The following is a 16,172-nucleotide window of genomic DNA, read 5'->3' on the forward strand; positions in this document are numbered from 1 at the left end:
TGGTTCGTGCCCGGGTATGGGCGAGGGGACGGTTTAAAATTATACTGTGACATTGATGCTGTTGACCCGGATTACTGGTTGCTGCGGAAAAAAGGAGGAAGGTCAAAAGGGGGGTGAGTGTAACGGATGTGAAACGGCTAGCTTAGTTAGCGGTGTGCGCTAAATAGCGTTTCAATCGGTTACGTCACTTGCTCTGAGACCTTGAAGTAGTAATTCCCCTTGCTCTGCAAGGGCCGCGGCCTTTGTGGAGCGATGGGTAACGATGCTTCGTGGGTGACTGTTGTGGATGTGTGCAGAAGGTCCCTGGTTCGCGCCCGGGTATGGGCGAGGGGACGGTTTAAAATTATACTGTTACACGCTCACAATATCCACATGATTTTCCTGCCTCATGATACCATCTAGTTTGTGATGTGCACCAGTTCCTCCTGCAGCAAAGCAATCCCACAACATGATGCTGCCACATCCGTGATTCACAGTTGGGATGGTGTTTTTCGGCTTGCAAACATCCCCCTTTTTCCTCCAAACTTAACGATGGTCATTATGGCCAAACAGTTCTATTTTTGTTTCATCAGACCAGAGGACATTTCTCCAAAAAGTACGATCTTCGTCCCCATGTGCAGTTGCAAACTGTGTCTTGCTTTTTTATGCCAGTTTTGGAGCAGTGGCTTCTTCCTTGCTGAGTGGCCTTTCAGGTTATGTCGATACAGGACTCGTTTTTACTGTGGATATAGATACTTTTGTACCTGTTTCCAACAGCATCTTCACAAGGTCCTTTGCTGTTGTTCTGGGATTGATTTGCACTTCTCACACCAAAGTATGTTCATCTCTAGGAGACCGAACGCGCCTCCTTCCTGAGCAGTATGACAGCTGCATGGTCCTATCATGTTTATACTTGCGTACTATTGCTTGTACAGATGAATGCGGTACCTTTTGGAAAATGCTCCCAAGAATGAACCAGACTTGTGTAGGTCTACAATTTTTTTTCTGAGGTATTGGCTGATTTCTTTTGATTTTCCCATGATGTCAAGCAAAGAGACACTGACTTTGAAGGTAGGCCTTGAAATACGTCCACAGGTACACTTCCAATTCACTCAACTTATGTCAATTAGCCTATCAGAAGCTTCTAAAGCCATGACAATTTTCTGGAATTTCAACTTAGTGTATGTTAACTTCTGACCCATTGGAATTGTGATACAGTGAATTATAAGTGAAATAATCTATCTGTAAACAATTGTTGGAAAAATTACTTGTGCCTTGCACAAAGTAGATGTTCTAACCGACTTGCCAAAACTATAGTTTGTTAACAATAAATTTGTGGAGTGGTTTATTGACTCAAACTTAAGTGTATGTAAACTTCCGACTTCAACTGTACATATAAGATGAGTAATGTAAGATATGTAAACATTGTTAAAGTTGCATTATTTAAAGTGAGTAGTGATCCATTTATTATAGTGGCCAATGATTTGAGTCTGTATCTAGGCAGCAGCCTCTCTGAGTTAGTGATTGTTGTTTAACAGACTGATGGCCTTGAGATAGAAGCTGTTTTTCAGTCTCTTTCAGCTTTGATGCAACTGTTCTGGCCTCGCCTTCTGGATGGTAGCGGGGAGAACAGGCAGCGGCTCGGGTGGTTGTTGTCCTTGATGATATTTTTGGCCTTCCTGTGACATCGGGTGCTGTAGGTGTCCTGAAGGGCAGGTAGTTTGCCGCCGGTGATGCATTGTCCATCCTCTGGAGAACCTTGCGGTTGAGGGCAGTGCAGTTGCCTTACCAGGCGGTGATACATTCCTAACAGGATGCTCTCAATTGTGCATCTGTAAAAGTTTGTCATTTTTTGAGGTGACAAGCCAAATTTCTTCAGCCTCCTGAGGTTGAAGTGGTGCTTTTGCGCCTTCTTCACCAGTCTGTCTGTGTTGGTGGACCATTTCAGTTTGTCTGTAAAGTGTAGCCCGAGGAACCTTCCACCTTCTCCACTACTGTCCCGTCGATGTGGATAGGGGGGTGCTCCCTCTGCTGTTTCTTGAAGTCCACAATCCTCTCCTTTGTTTTGTTGATGTCGAGGAAGAGGTTGTTTTCCTGACATCCCACTCCGAGTGCTCTCACCTCCTCCCTGTAGGCTGTCTTGTCATTGTTGGTAATCAAGCCCACTACTGCAGTGTCGTCTGCAAACTGGATGATCGAGTTGGAGGCGTGCATGGCCATGCAGTCATGGGTGAACAGGGAGTACAGGAGGGGGCTGAGCACGCAACCTTGCGGGGCCCCAGTGTTGAGGATCAGCGTAGTGGAGATGTTGTTTCCTACCTTCACCACCTAGGGGCGGCCCATGAAGAAAGTCCAGGACCCAATTGTACAGGGCAGGATTGAGACCCAGGGCCTCAAGCTTAATGATGAGCTTGGAGGGAACTATGGTGTGGAATGCTGAGCTCCAGTCAATGAACAGCATTCTTACATAGGTGTTCCTCTTGTCCAGATGGGATAGGGCAGTGTGATGGTGATTGCATCGTCTGTGGACCTGTTGGGGCGGTATGCAAACTGAAGTGGGTCTAGGGTGGCAGGCAAGGTGGAGGTGATATGATCCTTGACTAGTCTCTCAAAGCACTTCATGATGACAGAAGTGAGTGCTACGGGGCGATTGTCATTAAGTTCAGTCAGTTACCTTTGCCTTCTTGGGTACAGCAACAATGGTGGCCATCTTGAAGCATGTGGGGACAGCAGACAGGGATAGGGAGCAATTTAATATGTCCGTAAACACACCAGTCAGCTGGCTGCTCAAGCTCTGAGGACTCGGCTAGGGATGCCATCTGGGCCAGAAACCTTGCGAGGGTTAGCACGTTTAAATGTCTTACTCACGTCGGCCACGGAGAAGGAGAGGGGGGTCCTTGGTAGCGCGGCGCGTCGGTGGCACTGTATTATCCTCAAAGCGTGCAAAGAAGGTGTTTTAGTTTGTCTGGAAGCAAGATGTCGGTGTCCGTCACGTGGCTGGTTTTCTTTTTGTAGTCCGTAATTGCCTGTAGATCTTGCCACATACGTCTCATAACTGAGCCGTTGAATTGCGACTCCACTTTGTCCCTATACCGACATTTCAGTTGTTTGATTGCCTTGCGGAGTGAATAACTACACTGTTTATATTCGACCATATACCCTGTCATCTTTCCATGGTTAAATGAGGTCTTTCAGTTTTGTTCAAATGCCGCCATCTATCCACGGTTTCTGGTTAGGGTAGGTTTTAATAGTCACAGTGGGTACAACATCTCCAATGCACTTCCTATATACTCACTCACCGAGTCAACGTATAAATCAATGTTATTCTCTGAGGCTTCCCGGAACATTTCCCAGTCCACGTGATCAAAACAATATTGAAGCGTGGATTCCAATTGATCAGACCAGTATGAATGGTTCTAGTCACGGGTACATCCTGTTTGAGTTTCTACCAATAGGACGGCAGGAGCAAAATGGAGTCCTGGTCGAATTTGATATTGTTCTGAAGCCCGAAAGGGGGTCTTCCTAATGATTGGTATACTCAGTGTGTGATCGAAGAATGTTGCTCTTATACAGACTGTAATGGGATCTGTATTTGGAACTTTTGTGCTGACATCGTGAGAAATAATGATTGCAGTAAGCATGACTCAATGTTCACACACCCATGGCTGAAAAATCTATTCAGCTTCTATCAAATTTGGAAGTTAAAGTAGTGTGCCTTTTACAGGCGCATTGACACAAAGTTTCAAATACAGATCCCATTACAGACTGTATAAGTGCTACGATCACAGACTGAGTATACCAAACATTAGGAACACCCCCTTTGGCTTCAGAACAGCCTCAATTCGTTGGGGCATGGACTCTAAAATGTGCCGAAAGCATTTCACAGGGATGCTGGCCCATGTTGACTCCAATTTCTCCCATAGCTGTGTACATCTGGCTAGATGTCTTTTGGGTGGTGGACCATTCGTGATCCACATGGGACACTGTAAGTCGCTCTGGATAAGAGCGTCTGCTAAATGACTTAAATGTAATGTAAATGTGAGTGACGGACACTGTCTCATCAATGGCCTGTAGTGGAGCAGGTTGAGAGCTCCAAGTTCCTTGGTGTCCACATCACCAACAAACTATCATGGTCCAAACACGCCAAGACAGTTGTGAAGAGGGCATGACAACGCCTATTCCCCCTCCAGGAGAATCAAAGATTTGGCATGGGTCCTCAGATTCTGAAAAAGTTATACAGCTGCACCATCAAGAGCATCCTGACTGGTTGCATCACCGCCTGGTACGACAACTGCTCGGCCTCCGACCGCGAAGCACTACAGAGAGTAATGCGTGGGGCCAAGCTTCCTGCCATCCAGGACCTCTATACCAGGAGGTGTCAGAGGAAGGCCCTAAAAATTGCCGAAGACTCAAGCCACCCTAGTCATAGACTGTTCTCTCTGATACCTATTAGCTATTTACATTGTGTCGTGTTATATGCAAACAAAGTCAAATTCACTGTGCTGATGGGAAGAGGGGTATCCTAAGAAGAAAGCTAGATCTACTCAGGGTTTTCTAAAGCTAACCAGCTTCAGTTAGCTTCACATTCCAGCTCAGGCTTCATCCGTACTACGACAGTGGATATTGCTCGTCCGACAGCCGCAAACTCTAGCAGAATTATAACCAGGCTTGGCTAGTCGAACTCTGAACCATTAATCCAGGGGCGAGTCAGTGACACATTTTCATTAGTGCCGAATTCAAAATGAAAGTTCAGCAGGCTATGGTGTGAAAGAAGCTTTGAGAAGTGCCCTCTTTTTTATTACGTGTTGTTAATGCCGTCTTTTGTGTGCTTATCAATGCACAAGAACCTTTTCCCCCCACTCCTATCTATTTATTTTTTATTACGTCATACGAAGGTGATACACTGGCTGAAGTTTAAAATGCTTTCTGTCATTACTGAATATGTAATGTGTACTGTGATATTTTGACAACTGTTTTTTTGCCCCTCAAAAAACATTTGATTAATAAAATATTTTATCAGTTGTCTTCCTCGAATGAAGAGGGTGATAACGCTATCTGTCTGTGTTTTTTGCAGTAGGATGGGATAGAGCACAATCACTGCAGGTGTGTGTCTCATTCCCGTGTTAGTGAGCAAGTGAGCATTGTCAAATCAAAACCCAACCTTAAAGTAAGTCATGATGAACTCACTGACACAACTCAGTTTTGGACAAGACTGACTTTATTATTAAGAAAATTATCCTATTTACACCTTGTAAATTTTGACACTGTAATAAGTTTCTGACTAATATTGGTGCCACATAGCCCATTTTCTATTTTAAGTTTAAGTTGTTTTGCCTTCAGTCATCATCATCAGGAGGATGTGGCAAGTGACATTTTGCTTCTTGAAAATCCTATATCTTGAAAACCTGACTGCTGACATGCAAAATATTTTGGGACTGTATCAACAGTGGACTAATAAAAAAATAAATCAAAAGTTCTTTCTTTCTTTTAACGCAGGACATCAATGACAAACGATGTAAGGAATAATAGCGCCATTTCGTGGCAGCAGGGCTACTACCTAGAGTAGCCAATATTGGGGTAAAAGCCAGTAAGCACACGGATACAATGCTTACAAGCAACAGTACAACCATCATGACTACTTTTAATTAAACATTTTTACAGTTATTTGTAACAGTGAAATATGACTCAGACTCATCCCCTGGCTTTAAAACAGAAGTCCAAACTCTCGTGGTAAGGTAGTTGCATGGTTAGTAACCTCATCCAAAGAGGAACAAGTGAAGTGAGAGATTTTGCACACACCAAAATCTGTCCAAAATAACCCCAATTAACTTCTATGGGCTTAATATGCAGACATAGGCGTGTCACCTGCCTTCCTGCCTTTGGGACAAAAACTCCCATTGTTAGTGCAGAGACACGAGCATCTCGTCATTATACACAGATCTCTGCTTCATCCCCAGGCTATTGCGCACAGAGCATATAAGCCTTGGATATTATCAACCACTCAATGTGGTAAGAGGTGAGAGGTGTTGTTGATTCTTTCTGCCCAGAGGCCAAATGCAAGCACTCCAGCAATCACTGACTGGAAATGAGGATGCTGCTCTCAGATGCAGGCTAGGCCATGTATATGGTCATATGCAGCAGTGTGTAGGAGGGAGATTCTGAGATGTGAGAAGTATGCAGGGCCTGGGACAAAGGAATGTCTAGTATTGGTGGAAAAAACTGTCTCAATTGGGTGCCCATGTTGTTGGGGATCAGAAGTCCCCGGTGCGAGAGAGACAGGTTGAGGTTGCCAGGGTACGAGTAGAACAGAAGGTGTCATATGCTGAGGCAGTGATGAGAATAGAGGATGATGGGTCAAGGGTGAATAGTTGGTCTAAGCCAATACAGAGTGAAACACATTTTTACTTCAGTGAGGTTGGCTTCTAAGCATTCATTGCCATAGTTATCACCTGACTGCAGAAATGGAATGTAAAATCACAGAATTATAGATGTTGTGATGGAAGCTGCAGAGAAGTGTGTGGATGCCTGATGAAGACCTAAGGGTCGAAACGCTGTAAATAAATATAACCTGGGAGCATGGGCAGCAGTGTGCAGCGTTTTCCTTTCTTTTTTCCAAGTATGTGGGTGTACAATGTTTTACTGCAGAAGAGTTATAAGGTACCTTTCCATCGACACAGCTCCATCCATTACCATGTGCCTGTCCTCCCCAATTAAGGCGCCACCCACCTGTATTGTAGGGTTTTTGAATCACAGAGGGTAACATGATCGACCACACACTCCCGCACAGTAGGTGGCGGAATGCACAAACAAAATGTGCAAGCACCATGATAAAAAGAAGAAGAAGTACCACTTAAAGTTGTCCACTTAAAGCAATGTCTGAGCAGGGGAACGCAACCCTAGTATGTTTGGAGAACAGCGCTGCAAGGTTTGGCCAGTGTATTTCTATCAAAACGCGCGCACACAGGAATTGTATGAAATTGGTAACTACAAAACGTTACCTTCGATTCGCTGTGGAAATCGAGCAGTTGAAGGGATAAGTACGGTAAGAGTAACACACGTTTTGTAAACAGGGCGAAATTGGTCTGTAATTTGTTAATCTCATGCACTTGGACGGAGAAAATGACTACTTCACTCGCAAGCATACACATTGTATTGTCTTGCTCATGCCAAGCCTGGGCGAAGTTATCTTGGCTAAGTCAAGTACCACTGCCAACATTTCAGTAATACAATGAGCAACGTTCTGCCAAACTTGTGGATGTAATGACAATGGGTACAAAGTATTTGCAATTAGTAATACAGATAAAAGGGTCAATCCACCAATGGAGTACATTTTGGGTAATGTAATTTATTTAAAAAAATAATTACACCTAATCTGTGTTCTATATCGAGTACATGTTCAACTTCATAAACATGTTTTCACACATCAACGGGTTAAATAAAAATAACGTGACTAGTAAGTGCCAAGTAACAGGGTTGAGGTTATCTTAAATTAGACATTCTGTTACATGGGGACTGTAAGTGTGTTGTGTGCACCAGGGAGGGGCAATTGGATGCAGACTTCAGAAATGAAAGGCTAGTAGACATGTTAACAATTTAAATGATCTATGGGTAACGGTGTTATGCTCAGTTTCCCACCACAAAACACTGGGGGGACCGAAGCTTGTAAGTCACCAGCAACAGTATAACACTACATGCCCAAAAGTATGTGGACACCTGCTCATTGAACATCTCCATTCCAAACTCATGGGCATTAATATAGATTTAGTCTCCCCATTTCCTGCTATAACAGCATCCAATCTTATGGGAAGACTTTTCCCTATATGTTGGGAAATTGCTGCAGGGACTTGCTTCCATTCAGCCACAAGTATTAGTGAGGTTGAGTGATTAGGCCTGGCTCGAAGTTAGCAGTCCAAAGGTGTTCGATGTGGTTGAGGTCAGGCCAGTTAAGTTCTTTCACACCAATCTAGACAAACTGATTCTATTTGGACCTTGCTTTGTGCACAGGGACATTGTCATGCTGAAACAGGAAAGGGCCTTCCACAAATTTGGAAGCACAGAATCATCTAGAATGTCATTGTATGCTGTAGTGTTAAGATTTCCTTTCACTGGAACTAAGGGGCCTCGCCTGAACCATGACGACAGCCCCACACCACTATTTCTCCTCCATCTAACTTTACAGTTGGCACTATGCATTTGGGAAGGGAGTGTTCTCCTTGCATCTGCTAAACCCAGATTTGTTTGTTGGCCTGCCAGATGGTGAAGTGGGATTCATCACTCCAGAGAACGCGTTTCCACTGCTCTAGTCCATTGCGGCGAGCTTTATACTACTCCAGCCAATGCTTGGCATTGCACATGGTGATCTTAGGCTTGTGTGCGGCTACTTGGCCATGGAAACTAATTTCATTAAGCTCCCAACGTACTGTTCTTGTGCTGAAGTTGCTTCGAGAGGCAGTTTGGAACTCTGTAGTGAGTGTTGCAACCAGCCAGAAATTTGACGAACTGACTTGTTGAAAAGGTGGCGTCCTATGACGGTGCCGCATTGAAAGTCACTGAGCTCTTCAGTAAGGCTGTTCTACTGCTAATGTTTGTCTATGGCGATTGCGTGGCTGAAATGGTCAATTCCTAATTTGAAGGGGTGTCCACATACTTTTGGATATATAGTGTAGGTCTAATAGACAACTGGATTCAGGATATGGTGCTTCTACATTGGAAATATAAATGGGTTATGTCCACTGAAATCTAGTGCAGGGATGGGCTACTTTGATAAGGGTGGGTGCCACAATTTCTTAACTCATTAAGGGGCTGCAGTGGCTCGCGGGTCTGCTTACCCATATCCACAAATTCAGTCAACTGATTTGTGAAATCAATCCATTTGTGCAGTTAAACTGCTTAACTCTCCTTTTGGTTGCCCAAAGCGAGATTTGGTTGGTTGTTTTTTTTAAAGTACATTTTCTGTAATTCTACACTTTTTGCCATGGGGCATAGACGATGTTGCTATTTTTTTAATAACATTTCCTACAGTTTTACACGTTTTGCCAAGACTGTTGACGTGTTACTATGAGGGTGACTAACAAAATCAATGGGGGGGCCCCCCTGGAGGTCACGGCCCCTTGGCGCGTGTTTAGAGAGCTGGCTAGACTGTTAATTAGTCTCAATTGTTAGTGACTGACAACTAAACTGCTGGTGCACAACCAAATTTAGAAACTGCACTTTGTGTATTCTATTATTGTAGCTCTCAAAAGTAAGTTGAGTCCTCGACTGAGGACCTAAGAGTACTCGGCAGTGAGTGTTGCAACATGGCAGACCCTGCTCTAGGAGGACTAATGCCCTTGGCCATGTATTGTTTACATCTGTTGGTGATAGTCAGTGTTACCATGGCATTACCCACCTCATTCACAACTTATCATGACAGGCTGGTGTTTTCTACAGCACACGGGAACGCATTGCATTAGATGAGGAGGTATGTGTGCGCCCGTGTTTATGCTGTACTGTATGTAGTTGCTCACACCCATGCATTCTGTGAACAAAAATAAACACCGTTGACCCTCGGCTTTGCGTTCTTTCTGCCACACAAATGCAGCCAATTTAGATGTACTGATTTTTTTTATTTTTTTTTATTGTGTGGAACCAAAGACAAAGGGAGGAAAGAATGGCCCGTTAGGTTAGAATTAATTTGGTTGGTTTAAGATGGCTATGTTCCTCATTAACATAGTGATTTTAGTGAGTTCCCAAGACTAAATTGATGTAAGCACAAATTCTGAGAGGATGAAATTTGTTGTGTTGGCAATAGTGATGCTGACTAACTGCTGACTGGGTCCCAGAGGGTGGTGGCCTGGATATATAGGGAAGAGAATCTTCACTAGCAGTTCATTTGCTGACAGAGGTGAATGCAGCTAACTAGGAAGGTCAACAACTGTTTATGTATGTTACTGCACCAGATATGAGACGGCTATAAACCATTCCTCTGCATGAGATGAAGGTTTATTATTGTTCAAACTTCCATGGCTACTGAAATGTTTTACATTTTATAGTGATACTATCATTGTAAACTGTGTAGATTTCTCAATTGCTCTGTAAGCTTTCACAAGGATTCCAATTGATCAGACCAGTATGAATGGTTCTAGTCACGGGTACATCCTGTTTGAGTTTCTACCAATAGGACGGCAGGAGCAAAATGGAGTCCTGGTCGAATTTGATATTGTTCTGAAGCCCGAAAGGGGGTCTTCCTAATGATTGGTATACTCAGTGTGTGATCGAAGAATGTTGCTCTTATACAGACTGTAATGGGATCTGTATTTGGAACTTTTGTGCTGACATCGTGAGAAATAATGATTGCAGTAAGCATGACTCAATGTTCACACACCCATGGCTGAAAAATCTATTCAGCTTCTATCAAATTTGGAAGTTAAAGTAGTGTGCCTTTTACAGGCGCATTGACACAAAGTTTCAAATACAGATCCCATTACAGACTGTATAAGTGCTACGATCACAGACTGAGTATACCAAACATTAGGAACACCCCTTTGGCTTCAGAACAGCCTCAATTCGTTGGGGCATGGACTCTAAAATGTGCCGAAAGCATTTCACAGGGATGCTGGCCCATGTTGACTCCAATTTCTCCCATAGCTGTGTACATCTGGCTAGATGTCTTTTGGGTGGTGGACCATTCGTGATCCACATGGGACACTGTAAGTCGCTCTGGATAAGAGCGTCTGCTAAATGACTTAAATGTAATGTAAATGTGAGTGACGGACACTGTCTCATCAATGGCCTGTAGTGGAGCAGGTTGAGAGCTCCAAGTTCCTTGGTGTCCACATCACCAACAAACTATCATGGTCCAAACACGCCAAGACAGTTGTGAAGAGGGCATGACAACGCCTATTCCCCTCCAGGAGAATCAAAGATTTGGCATGGGTCCTCAGATTCTGAAAAAGTTATACAGCTGCACCATCAAGAGCATCCTGACTGGTTGCATCACCGCCTGGTACGACAACTGCTCGGCCTCCGACCGCGAAGCACTACAGAGAGTAATGCGTGGGGCCAAGCTTCCTGCCATCCAGGACCTCTATACCAGGAGGTGTCAGAGGAAGGCCCTAAAAATTGCCGAAGACTCAAGCCACCCTAGTCATAGACTGTTCTCTCTGATACCTATTAGCTATTTACATTGTGTCGTGTTATATGCAAACAAAGTCAAATTCACTGTGCTGATGGGAAGAGGGGTATCCTAAGAAGAAAGCTAGATCTACTCAGGGTTTTCTAAAGCTAACCAGCTTCAGTTAGCTTCACATTCCAGCTCAGGCTTCATCCGTACTACGACAGTGGATATTGCTCGTCCGACAGCCGCAAACTCTAGCAGAATTATAACCAGGCTTGGCTAGTCGAACTCTGAACCATTAATCCAGGGGCGAGTCAGTGACACATTTTCATTAGTGCCGAATTCAAAATGAAAGTTCAGCAGGCTATGGTGTGAAAGAAGCTTTGAGAAGTGCCCTCTTTTTTATTACGTGTTGTTAATGCCGTCTTTTGTGTGCTTATCAATGCACAAGAACCTTTTCCCCCCACTCCTATCTATTTATTTTTTATTACGTCATACGAAGGTGATACACTGGCTGAAGTTTAAAATGCTTTCTGTCATTACTGAATATGTAATGTGTACTGTGATATTTTGACAACTGTTTTTTTGCCCCTCAAAAAACATTTGATTAATAAAATATTTTATCAGTTGTCTTCCTCGAATGAAGAGGGTGATAACGCTATCTGTCTGTGTTTTTTGCAGTAGGATGGGATAGAGCACAATCACTGCAGGTGTGTGTCTCATTCCCGTGTTAGTGAGCAAGTGAGCATTGTCAAATCAAAACCCAACCTTAAAGTAAGTCATGATGAACTCACTGACACAACTCAGTTTTGGACAAGACTGACTTTATTATTAAGAAAATTATCCTATTTACACCTTGTAAATTTTGACACTGTAATATGTTTCTGACTAATATTGGTGCCACATAGCCCATTTTCTATTTTAAGTTTAAGTTGTTTTGCCTTCAGTCATCATCATCAGGAGGATGTGGCAAGTGACATTTTGCTTCTTGAAAATCCTATATCTTGAAAACCTGACTGCTGACATGCAAAATATTTTGGGACTGTATCAACAGTGGACTAATAAAAAAATAAATCAAAAGTTCTTTCTTTCTTTTAACGCAGGACATCAATGACAAACGATGTAAGGAATAATAGCGCCATTTCGTGGCAGCAGGGCTACTACCTAGAGTAGCCAATATTGGGGTAAAAGCCAGTAAGCACACGGATACAATGCTTACAAGCAACAGTACAACCATCATGACTACTTTTAATTAAACATTTTTACAGTTATTTGTAACAGTGAAATATGACTCAGACTCATCCCCTGGCTTTAAAACAGAAGTCCAAACTCTCGTGGTAAGGTAGTTGCATGGTTAGTAACCTCATCCAAAGAGGAACAAGTGAAGTGAGAGATTTTGCACACACCAAAATCTGTCCAAAATAACCCCAATTAACTTCTATGGGCTTAATATGCAGACATAGGCGTGTCACCTGCCTTCCTGCCTTTGGGACAAAAACTCCCATTGTTAGTGCAGAGACACGAGCATCTCGTCATTATACACAGATCTCTGCTTCATCCCCAGGCTATTGCGCACAGAGCATATAAGCCTTGGATATTATCAACCACTCAATGTGGTAAGAGGTGAGAGGTGTTGTTGATTCTTTCTGCCCAGAGGCCAAATGCAAGCACTCCAGCAATCACTGACTGGAAATGAGGATGCTGCTCTCAGATGCAGGCTAGGCCATGTATATGGTCATATGCAGCAGTGTGTAGGAGGGAGATTCTGAGATGTGAGAAGTATGCAGGGCCTGGGACAAAGGAATGTCTAGTATTGGTGGAAAAAACTGTCTCAATTGGGTGCCCATGTTGTTGGGGATCAGAAGTCCCCGGTGCGAGAGAGACAGGTTGAGGTTGCCAGGGTACGAGTAGAACAGAAGGTGTCATATGCTGAGGCAGTGATGAGAATAGAGGATGATGGGTCAAGGGTGAATAGTTGGTCTAAGCCAATACAGAGTGAAACACATTTTTACTTCAGTGAGGTTGGCTTCTAAGCATTCATTGCCATAGTTATCACCTGACTGCAGAAATGGAATGTAAAATCACAGAATTATAGATGTTGTGATGGAAGCTGCAGAGAAGTGTGTGGATGCCTGATGAAGACCTAAGGGTCGAAACGCTGTAAATAAATATAACCTGGGAGCATGGGCAGCAGTGTGCAGCGTTTTCCTTTCTTTTTTCCAAGTATGTGGGTGTACAATGTTTTACTGCAGAAGAGTTATAAGGTACCTTTCCATCGACACAGCTCCATCCATTACCATGTGCCTGTCCTCCCCAATTAAGGCGCCACCCACCTGTATTGTAGGGTTTTTGAATCACAGAGGGTAACATGATCGACCACACACTCCCGCACAGTAGGTGGCGGAATGCACAAACAAAATGTGCAAGCACCATGATAAAAAGAAGAAGAAGTACCACTTAAAGTTGTCCACTTAAAGCAATGTCTGAGCAGGGGAACGCAACCCTAGTATGTTTGGAGAACAGCGCTGCAAGGTTTGGCCAGTGTATTTCTATCAAAACGCGCGCACACAGGAATTGTATGAAATTGGTAACTACAAAACGTTACCTTCGATTCGCTGTGGAAATCGAGCAGTTGAAGGGATAAGTACGGTAAGAGTAACACACGTTTTGTAAACAGGGCGAAATTGGTCTGTAATTTGTTAATCTCATGCACTTGGACGGAGAAAATGACTACTTCACTCGCAAGCATACACATTGTATTGTCTTGCTCATGCCAAGCCTGGGCGAAGTTATCTTGGCTAAGTCAAGTACCACTGCCAACATTTCAGTAATACAATGAGCAACGTTCTGCCAAACTTGTGGATGTAATGACAATGGGTACAAAGTATTTGCAATTAGTAATACAGATAAAAGGGTCAATCCACCAATGGAGTACATTTTGGGTAATGTAATTTATTTAAAAAAATAATTACACCTAATCTGTGTTCTATATCGAGTACATGTTCAACTTCATAAACATGTTTTCACACATCAACGGGTTAAATAAAAATAACGTGACTAGTAAGTGCCAAGTAACAGGGTTGAGGTTATCTTAAATTAGACATTCTGTTACATGGGGACTGTAAGTGTGTTGTGTGCACCAGGGAGGGGCAATTGGATGCAGACTTCAGAAATGAAAGGCTAGTAGACATGTTAACAATTTAAATGATCTATGGGTAACGGTGTTATGCTCAGTTTCCCACCACAAAACACTGGGGGGACCGAAGCTTGTAAGTCACCAGCAACAGTATAACACTACATGCCCAAAAGTATGTGGACACCTGCTCATTGAACATCTCCATTCCAAACTCATGGGCATTAATATAGATTTAGTCTCCCCATTTCCTGCTATAACAGCATCCAATCTTATGGGAAGACTTTTCCCTATATGTTGGGAAATTGCTGCAGGGACTTGCTTCCATTCAGCCACAAGTATTAGTGAGGTTGAGTGATTAGGCCTGGCTCGAAGTTAGCAGTCCAAAGGTGTTCGATGTGGTTGAGGTCAGGCCAGTTAAGTTCTTTCACACCAATCTAGACAAACTGATTCTATTTGGACCTTGCTTTGTGCACAGGGACATTGTCATGCTGAAACAGGAAAGGGCCTTCCACAAATTTGGAAGCACAGAATCATCTAGAATGTCATTGTATGCTGTAGTGTTAAGATTTCCTTTCACTGGAACTAAGGGGCCTCGCCTGAACCATGACGACAGCCCCACACCACTATTTCTCCTCCATCTAACTTTACAGTTGGCACTATGCATTTGGGAAGGGAGTGTTCTCCTTGCATCTGCTAAACCCAGATTTGTTTGTTGGCCTGCCAGATGGTGAAGTGGGATTCATCACTCCAGAGAACGCGTTTCCACTGCTCTAGTCCATTGCGGCGAGCTTTATACTACTCCAGCCAATGCTTGGCATTGCACATGGTGATCTTAGGCTTGTGTGCGGCTACTTGGCCATGGAAACTAATTTCATTAAGCTCCCAACGTACTGTTCTTGTGCTGAAGTTGCTTCGAGAGGCAGTTTGGAACTCTGTAGTGAGTGTTGCAACCAGCCAGAAATTTGACGAACTGACTTGTTGAAAAGGTGGCGTCCTATGACGGTGCCGCATTGAAAGTCACTGAGCTCTTCAGTAAGGCTGTTCTACTGCTAATGTTTGTCTATGGCGATTGCGTGGCTGAAATGGTCAATTCCTAATTTGAAGGGGTGTCCACATACTTTTGGATATATAGTGTAGGTCTAATAGACAACTGGATTCAGGATATGGTGCTTCTACATTGGAAATATAAATGGGTTATGTCCACTGAAATCTAGTGCAGGGATGGGCTACTTTGATAAGGGTGGGTGCCACAATTTCTTAACTCATTAAGGGGCTGCAGTGGCTCGCGGGTCTGCTTACCCATATCCACAAATTCAGTCAACTGATTTGTGAAATCAATCCATTTGTGCAGTTAAACTGCTTAACTCTCCTTTTGGTTGCCCAAAGCGAGATTTGGTTGGTTGTTTTTTTAAAGTACATTTTCTGTAATTCTACACTTTTTGCCATGGGGCATAGACGATGTTGCTATTTTTTTAATAACATTTCCTACAGTTTTACACGTTTTGCCAAGACTGTTGACGTGTTACTATGAGGGTGACTAACAAAATCAATGGGGGGGCCCCCCTGGAGGTCACGGCCCCTTGGCGCGTGTTTAGAGAGCTGGCTAGACTGTTAATTAGTCTCAATTGTTAGTGACTGACAACTAAACTGCTGGTGCACAACCAAATTTAGAAACTGCACTTTGTGTATTCTATTATTGTAGCTCTCAAAAGTAAGTTGAGTCCTCGACTGAGGACCTAAGAGTACTCGGCAGTGAGTGTTGCAACATGGCAGACCCTGCTCTAGGAGGACTAATGCCCTTGGCCATGTATTGTTTACATCTGTTGGTGATAGTCAGTGTTACCATGGCATTACCCACCTCATTCACAACTTATCATGACAGGCTGGTGTTTTCTACAGCACACAGGAACGCATTGCATTAGATGAGGAGGTATGTGTGCGCCCGTGTTTATGCTGTACTGT

General features: G+C 43.5%; 1 protein-coding gene across 10 annotated transcripts in view; it reads left to right on the forward strand.

Annotated features, from left to right (window-relative positions):
• The first annotated feature begins 13,536 nt into the window (after positions 1-13,536).
• LOC123995159 (inverted formin-2-like) overlaps positions 13,537-16,172 on the forward strand; it is a 34,942-nt gene continuing 32,306 nt past the window's right edge. For all 10 annotated transcript variants that reach the window (XM_046298557.1, XM_046298558.1, XM_046298555.1 and 7 more), the window contains exon 1: positions 13,537-13,723. The gene's annotated coding sequence lies outside the window, so the exon portion shown is untranslated. The remainder of the gene's footprint in view (positions 13,724-16,172) is intronic.

Source organism: Oncorhynchus gorbuscha, linkage group LG14 (genome assembly GCF_021184085.1).
Source record: "Oncorhynchus gorbuscha isolate QuinsamMale2020 ecotype Even-year linkage group LG14, OgorEven_v1.0, whole genome shotgun sequence".
Classification (NCBI taxonomy): Eukaryota; Metazoa; Chordata; class Actinopteri; order Salmoniformes; family Salmonidae; genus Oncorhynchus; species Oncorhynchus gorbuscha.